The sequence below is a fragment of the Sus scrofa genome, chromosome 2 (assembly GCF_054392235.1).
Source record: "Sus scrofa isolate SSC_HxYL_T2T_F1_AM1 chromosome 2, Sscrofa_HxYL_maternal_Yorkshire_Landrace_v2.0, whole genome shotgun sequence".
NCBI lineage: Eukaryota > Metazoa > Chordata > Mammalia > Artiodactyla > Suidae > Sus > Sus scrofa.
This window is the reverse complement of record NC_139384.1, coordinates 108,062,861-108,070,700: the sequence shown is the minus strand read 5'-3', so window position 1 is coordinate 108,070,700 and position 7,840 is coordinate 108,062,861. Positions and strand designations below refer to the sequence as shown.

Below are 7,840 nucleotides of genomic sequence, written 5' to 3'. Positions count from 1 at the left end.
AGTGTCTGTTAACCCTCAACAGTATCTTTATTAAGTCTTTTTATTACACTATTGGTTTCAGAAACAAAAATTGAAGCACAAATAGCAATAGATCACCACATTTTTCCATTACAATTTTGACATTTGATGTTTCAGTACAAAATGATGACTCAGTATTGGCATGATTCCTTTTTCAAGTCATGTCTTTTACTTTGGAGGGAAAAAAGTATTGTGCTTATAGACTGATTTATCCTCATGTATTATGTTCTATAACACTTTGGGTGTCTTAACATAAGTTATGACAGTTAAATCTGGATATTTCCTTCTTAAACTAATTGAATACAGTTTGAATCATCTAACTTCTTGACAAAGTGAAAGGTTTAAATTTTGGAATTTTGATCTGTTAAGATAATCATCACTCAAACGTCACAGTGATGAAAATAGAAAACTAAGCCACAGAAATCATTTAAGGCTCTGTTTTACCTGTATAAAGGAACATTCTGTGATTCACCAGGAAACAGTGGAGACAAATTTTCCAGGTATTGGTGGGTTTTTGTTCCTTGTAGAGGTGTGTGTTGGGGGGACACCCTTGATTTATGGGAGGCAGGTCATAGGGAGGAAGAGTCTTTCACTAATAATCTGGTTCCTGGTTGTATATGAACTGTTCAGGAAGAAAGTTCATTTGTCTTTTTCAGTGGGTTTCCTTTAAGTTTCTTGTTTTAAATCTAAAGTATAGTAATAATTTGAGGCACTTTAAGTGTCCTGAGCCTCCTAGAGTATAACAGAAAGAGTTATCCACTAGAAATTTACCAAAAATCAATAGAGAATAATATAACTGGTGACATTTCCAACAGTTACCTAGAAAGCAAGTTAATTGTTCACCATACTAAAATATAATTTTAAATATGATGTCAGTGTTCACAGTAGTACCAGTATTCAGAGCAACAAATAGACTGTAAAATTGAAGAATTTTTTTATCAATTTTACTGATGAATTGCCTTCTGTTTTTCAATCACAAAATATTTTGATTTCCAGGAAATTGAAGAATAAAGAAAAAGAAGAATAAAACAAAAAAAAAATAAATCCAGGTGCTAGTCTTCTGCCACTTTTTTGGAGTAAATAACACAAGGTACATTTGCCACAGAGATAACTTTTTTATTCTTAATACAGTTCTTAGGATGCCAGAGTTTTGTTTCTTCTTACTGTGGGTTGAGGGAAGAGTGCTCACCTCAGTTCTTTATGTTCATGAAAGTTTTCTCCTATAGAAGAATGTGGATTATTCTCAAGTTTTTTCCAGTGTTAATAATCATCAGTAATGGGAGTTCCCATTGTGGCTCAGTGGTTAATGAATCCGACTAGGAACCATGAGGTTGCGGGTTCAATCCCTGGCTTCGCTCGGATTAGGGTTGCTGTGAGCTGTGGTGTAGGTTGCAGACTCAGCTCGGATCCTGCATTGCTGTGGCTCTGGTGTAGGCCGGCAGCTACAGCTCCGATTTGACCCCTAGCCTGAGGACCTCCATATGCTGTGGGTGCGGCCCTAGAAAATGGCAAAAAGACAAAAAAAAAAATAATAATCATCATCAGTAATTGTGGAGTCAAAAGGCTGATACAATTGAGTGAAGGTGGTAATGAGAAGAAAGGAGTGAATTTGCTTTAAAAAAGAGGGAAGTGAAGGTAGGTATCAGTCATTTATCATTATAGTTATATTTATTATGGAATGGCATTTCATGATATTAAAAAAAATAACTTTTTTGCTAAGCTTAGCTAGTGCATTTGCTGTTCTAGTGTCTTGGTACACTTTTGATAGTTTGGGATGTGTCAGCTAAGATCTTTTCTTATAGCCAACAAAGCCTGCTTTCTAAAAAGGTTTTGTGTCTTATCAGTAGTTCCTAGATTAGGGTCTGGTGGTAAGTAGTTGGGATGGGGAGGAAATCAAAAATATATTTGTTAATGCACTTAACGTGTGGTGTAGTTACTGTGCTAGGCTTATTTAATCCTTTATTACAGAAAATTCCTACAGCACTTCTAATGGAAGCCTTTCAAATTTAGTTGTGCCAGTGTTAATGGCCTTGGGTTAGCAAATATGATGAGTAGACCCAGTTGAGTTGCTGATTGCCTCAGCTCCCTAAGCCATCTATCTGATGCTGATCTCTGGAAGTAAATTCTCTCAGGAATTACTAGTGATGTGTTCTTAAAAAAATGATTTGTAATGTTCCAAGACCAACGCAAAGAAGGCAAAATAATTGCCAAAAAATAAAGTATGTAATTAAATTACATAAGTAATATATAAAGACAGTGAAATGAAAGCAAAATGAAAAAAAATTTTAATCCCCAATCCCATTCCCATTCCTCTGAATAGTATCAGTTTCATTTGGACTTCAGACAGGAGGAAGAGCACAACTGGATATTTTTCAGAGTGTTATAAGGGGTTAGGTTAAATTGCTGCTGGAGAACCAAAAAATTAGAAAAGGACCACTGAAATAGCTGAGAGTAGAGATTGTAGTTACTAGAAACTAAAAGCTTAGAGGAGAGGTACTATAGAGCAGGGTCTCAGAGACTCTTGAGGAGGGGGGCACTGGTGGGTGTTGCTATTATTGATGGGGAATGATGAAGCTAAGTTGGGGAATCTTGAGAAAAAGCTGGAGAATGGAGTGCTGCTCCTGAAAGAATTGTTTTGGGGATGCTGACAGCAACTGTAGGCAAACAGGAAATAGCAAGATTCTTTCCCCCTTCTGCCTTCCTGTTCTATTCTTCTGGTTCACTTTTTAGTGGAGCCTAACAAAAATTCAGCTGGCAAAGGGGAAATGTTTACCCCAGTATTACACATTTGAGTATAGAATAGTGGTTTGGAGCTGGGGGTGCAAGTGGCTGGTTTAATAACCAGCACAGATGACTATATACTTTAGCATTTGAACCATGTTATTTGAGAGTGAAGTAGTTTGGAGGAGACTATATATTGGGACAACAGGTGTAATTCAGAACAAGCCTAGGCAAACTAGGACATACTGTCACTTGATCTCTGGGAATAGTAACCATTGTTATTTTAGAGAGGATTCTTTCAACCTGTTTCCTTTATACTTACATGAAATTATATAAGTAGTTTTTTTTCACATGAATATTTTATCCATTCTGCAACCAAGTTTTATAAAGGAAATATCTTTTTAAAAATTTAGTGCTGCTGTGTTCCAGGCACACATAGGGTATTTACATACATTATATATCTTAATTTAATAACCTGGGGTAGATAACTGTTAGGTTGTCTTTATTTTACACACAAGAAAACCAAAACTTAGAGGGTTTAAGTAACTTGATTAAGGTAGTACAAATTGGAATTGAAACTTGATCCTAAGCTTTCTAACTCCAGAGCTCACTCATAGCCACTAGATTACATTGTCTCCTCACAGTTACTTTTATAGACCACCTCAAGGTATAAAGATCAGAATTTTAAAAAACTGCAAAACTAAAGAGATAGGACCTGCAAATCAGAAGCTCAGCAGCAAAAGTCATTAAATATTGTACTTAATCTAGCATGACATTCATTGTCTTATTCCATGTGAGTTAATATCTGGTGCTAGATGTTTGGAAGCTAATAAGCTTAGATAGATTATATGTCTTTAAATAAAATCACAGAGATAGCACATTGAAAAAGTAAATGGAAAGAAATAATTAAAAATACAAATACTTAAGCAAATACTGATTGCGAAAATGCATAATATTGAGTAGTAAAGACTCAAAAGATTTTCATTTTGAGCGTAAAATTTAGTAAACATTTATTCCAATTAACCTTTGTGGAGAAGATTTTTTTTTTTTTTTTAGGGGCTTCTTAAATGAAGAAAGAAATCAAATTCTTGGTAGGGAATGAAGGAACCTCTGGATTTGGAGTGTTTTGGTAAAAAGATGTGTGGGAGGGTTTTGGAGGCATCTAGCCGAAGGGGAGGAAGGTTTATGGAACCGATTGTCTGAAGCAAAGCTCTTGTAGGTCTCATTGGAGGTGCCTTGGGAAGGGGATCAGTGAGGGGCATTTTAATGTAACAGTGATGCTTGTTTAGTGTTTGGGTTACAAACAGAATTCTTGGGATGAAATATGGCAGTCATCTGGATGGCAGCTTAGTTGGGTCTTGGAGATCTTAGTTAAAGAGCCTAGGCTCCCCCCATTCAGTTGAAATAGGTGGAATTTGCTATATTTCCTGATTCTGAGTTCAGTTATCTGTCATCCTGTAGTTAAACCATTTATTGAAAACTTTATCTAAGACTCTAATGAAAGATTGCCAAGTATAATTTAACACTAGTGAAATGAAATCTCTGGTTTTTCTGAGGTAGTATGTTTATGTCAGAGTTACCTTTGTGAGGTATACCGTAAATCTTAAATACAATTATTAATAGTATTATCTATAAAAATCCAAATTATACTTTTCTTTAGGACTTTGACAACCTGTATGTCTTGTGCTGTTCTGAGAACATTTAAAATATTTTTTCACTATATGATAATTTTAAGAAGATTACTAATATTTTATAGAATCAAAGGTCAGCATGGTTACTTCTATTTTATACTTAATTAAAAATATTTTTAAATGGGTTTTCTTTATCCCATAATAAGAGAAATCAGGGATACTTAATAGAATCCCTGGAGTTAAATATTTCTAATTTTATGTGCTTGTAGCATTTGGCCCACACACTACTGTGTTCTATAAAGAAGCAGTCATTTTCTCTGTATGGCATTACTACAGACTGTCTATCCCCAAGGTCTTCCTAAAGGTCTGTGTAAGCCTGACAGCTAGGAAACGTGTACTGTTGTAGAACATAAATTCTGGTGACTTATTGATGCAAGTCTACTCCTGATGGATATGTCTTCAGAGTAAAAATCATTCTGCATATATCAGCTAAATGCTAAAAGATAAAAACATTTCCAAATCATTCTCTATCATGGATGACCTCCTTAAATTTAACAGCAGGTTAAAAACTTGTGTTTGGCCTACTGAGGAGGAATCTTTTGTTAGAAAATATGCATTTGCTTGTGTTGAAAATTCAGGCATTTAAAATCATTGCTAAGCTGGTAGACTTAATCATACTTTAAGCAAGCTCTGCATTTTCCTCTTTCATTTTCTCTTAAGACAATATTCAATTAAATCTGAAATAGCTGGCCAAAACTAAACTTTCCAGGAGACTTTTTATATACCATTACTGCTGGGAGATAATTATTGCCAACCTAAGTCCTAAGAGATGGTGTGATGTTTTTCAACATTGGCGATAAAAACAAAATAACTACCTCAAAGGCAAAAATAATCAGCAAGATTCAGATTCTAAAGATTTTTTGTTATGAAAGAAAACTTTGTTCAAATCTAATTTGTTGGTTTCATTGCTATAGCAAAGATGAAAAGAAAAAGGAAAGATTTTAAAAAACTAGAAACTTTAATGTAAAATAAAATTTTATATAACTACCTTATTTGGCTTTGGGAAAAAATAAATTGGATTATGCTTGTAAAGATGCTTTGTGAATAGCAAAATTTTATTAAAATATGAATTGTCATAATTAGACATGAACTATAGTTGGAATTTTTGGTCTGTGGGCACAGGTGACTTAGTGTTCAATAGTCTGATCCTGGAAATTCTGGGATCTCCAAAGCCTCCAGGAGACTTTCAGATGCACCGTACCTGGGTAGCAAAGATACTTCTCTGAGGAAAATTTTAAACCTACATTTGTTATTAGTAGTTACTGTTTTTTTCTTTGGAATGTTCATAAGCAAATGAGTAACAAGTAAGCCAAGTGTTCAGTCAATGTGAAGAGAGTATTTTCTTAGGGCACTGGGCTATCTCAGAGAAGAGGATTATATAAATCATATACTGTTTACATTTGGTCAAAACAGGAATAATGTTAACTATTTCCGTTTGGTGAAAATAAGTTTAAAATCCTAAGAATTGATATTTCTACTCAAGTTATTATGATCAAAAGTTTGTTTTTTTTTTTTAGGGCTGCACCTGAAGCTTACAGAGGTTCCCAGGCTAAGGGTCTAATCAGAGCTGCAGCTGCCGGCCTATGCCATAGCCACAGCAATGTGGAATCTGAGCCATGTCTGCAACCCACACCACAGTTCATGGCAATGCCGGATCCTTAATCCATTGAGCAAGGCCAAGTATCGAGGCCTCTTCCTCATGGATACTAGTTGGGTTCTCTAACTACTGAGCCACTACTGGAACTCCTCAAAAGATTTTTTTTTTTTAATTATCATAAAAATGCTAATCTTGGTTTCCACAGCTATTAGAGTCTTTACTTCTAAAGGATTAGTTCATATGAAAAAGAAAGAAAAAGGCAATTTTTAAAAAGAGTTCTCTGTTTCTATTTTATTGATAATTTGTATCATCTTTTTCCAAAGAAAGATTTATAGCAAACTTCCCCAGCACAAATACAGTAAGTTTATTAAATTAGAAGCAATAAATTATAAACAATATGGAAGGAAGATGAGACATATAAGACAACTTCAGTTATTCAGGGTTAATTTGAAAGAGTTTTCAAATGAACTGGCTAGCAAAGACCTGGCATAAGCCTTATCTTCCTGTCAAAAATAGCTGCTTACTTTTGTTCTCGCCTTCCTTTTGTCTCCCTGGGATTGGAGAAGTCTCGAGTTAACCAAGAAGCATCTGTGGTTGAAGGTTGGTGGGCGAAGTGGAAGAAAAGAGAGAGTTTGAGACTTAGCTGTGTCAGTGTAGAAGTGTCTGAAGTGAAAGTTAATTCATGGACTCTTTTATTTGCCCTTTGTCATACCCCATACACTATTTTCTAAATAAAGTCTAGAAACATGAAATTAAAATCAGTTAGGATTGCTATAATATATGGCCCAGTGATTAAAAAAGTAGTTCAGTATTCTGATGAATTGGGCATAGATGAATACACTAACCATTTCAATAGCTGCTCAGGGGCTCATAGGCCTCAAATAAACCAGCGATTTAAGGGTACTATGGGAGAAGCTGACAGTTTTAAGGAAAGGGTAAGTGGCAGAGAGATGCTGCTGGCAAAGGACTGCTGAGTAGTTATTGGTTTGTGCATTTACAATCTGATATTGATGTTCTGGGGTCTCCAGGACTTCTAGGGTATGGAAAACAGTGTCCTAAATTTCTGTTTTTGTCCTGGACTGACTCGACCTGGGTTTTCAAAGGAGCACAGAATGAAATCTAAGTTACATACTGTTCTAAGGTGATGGTGGGTAGATGTCCACTGATGGAATTGAATGGGAACACCTGAACCAGGTGTTCTGGTTTCATTTCAAAAACTTCTGTTGCATTCATACATAGGAGAAGTTGGCATACTTATTTCTTCCATTTTATATCACTTAGGGTATCATCCCATGTAACCTAAAGATGAAAAGTGTAATTCTTGGTACTTCAATTTGGTAATATTTTTGTGAGTTTTCAGTAAATAGTGATTGTGCTTTTGTGTCTAAGGAGCCATTTATTTGCCTTGTATATGTTAACAGATATAAGCCAATAAGAGGAGTTATTTAGCTAGATTCTTACAATCTGTGGGTCTAATTTTTAAAATCTTTGTCTTGTTTAATATTCATTTTTGTTTATCTCTATTAACTAAATCTTTATGTTTTGAGGATGTACTTTTTAGGGGAAGGGGTTCTGATTCTTGTCGTTCTGAGTATGCTAAGAACAAATTTACATGTACAATAGTTGACAGTCGATCCACAGGTCTTCTGATTTCTTTAACCAGCCAATTCTTCTCTTAAACCTTCGCCTATACATTTCTTCAAGGAAGAATGTAAATGTATGTAATCTGACTTCAAATTAGCGTAATGATTTGGAAAGAGAGAAAAATAGGACAAAATATACTTTCAACCTCCACCAGGGGGACCTATTGCTG

General features: G+C 35.1%; 1 long non-coding RNA gene across 1 annotated transcript; it reads left to right on the top strand.

The window, feature by feature from the left end:
• Positions 1–404: 404 nt before the first annotated feature.
• On the top strand, positions 405–1,062 carry LOC146405637 (uncharacterized). The gene is made up of 2 exons (XR_014838375.1): positions 405–518; positions 1,015–1,062. It is a non-coding gene; the product is annotated as an uncharacterized LOC146405637 (long non-coding RNA).
• Positions 1,063–7,840: the final 6,778 nt, after the last annotated feature.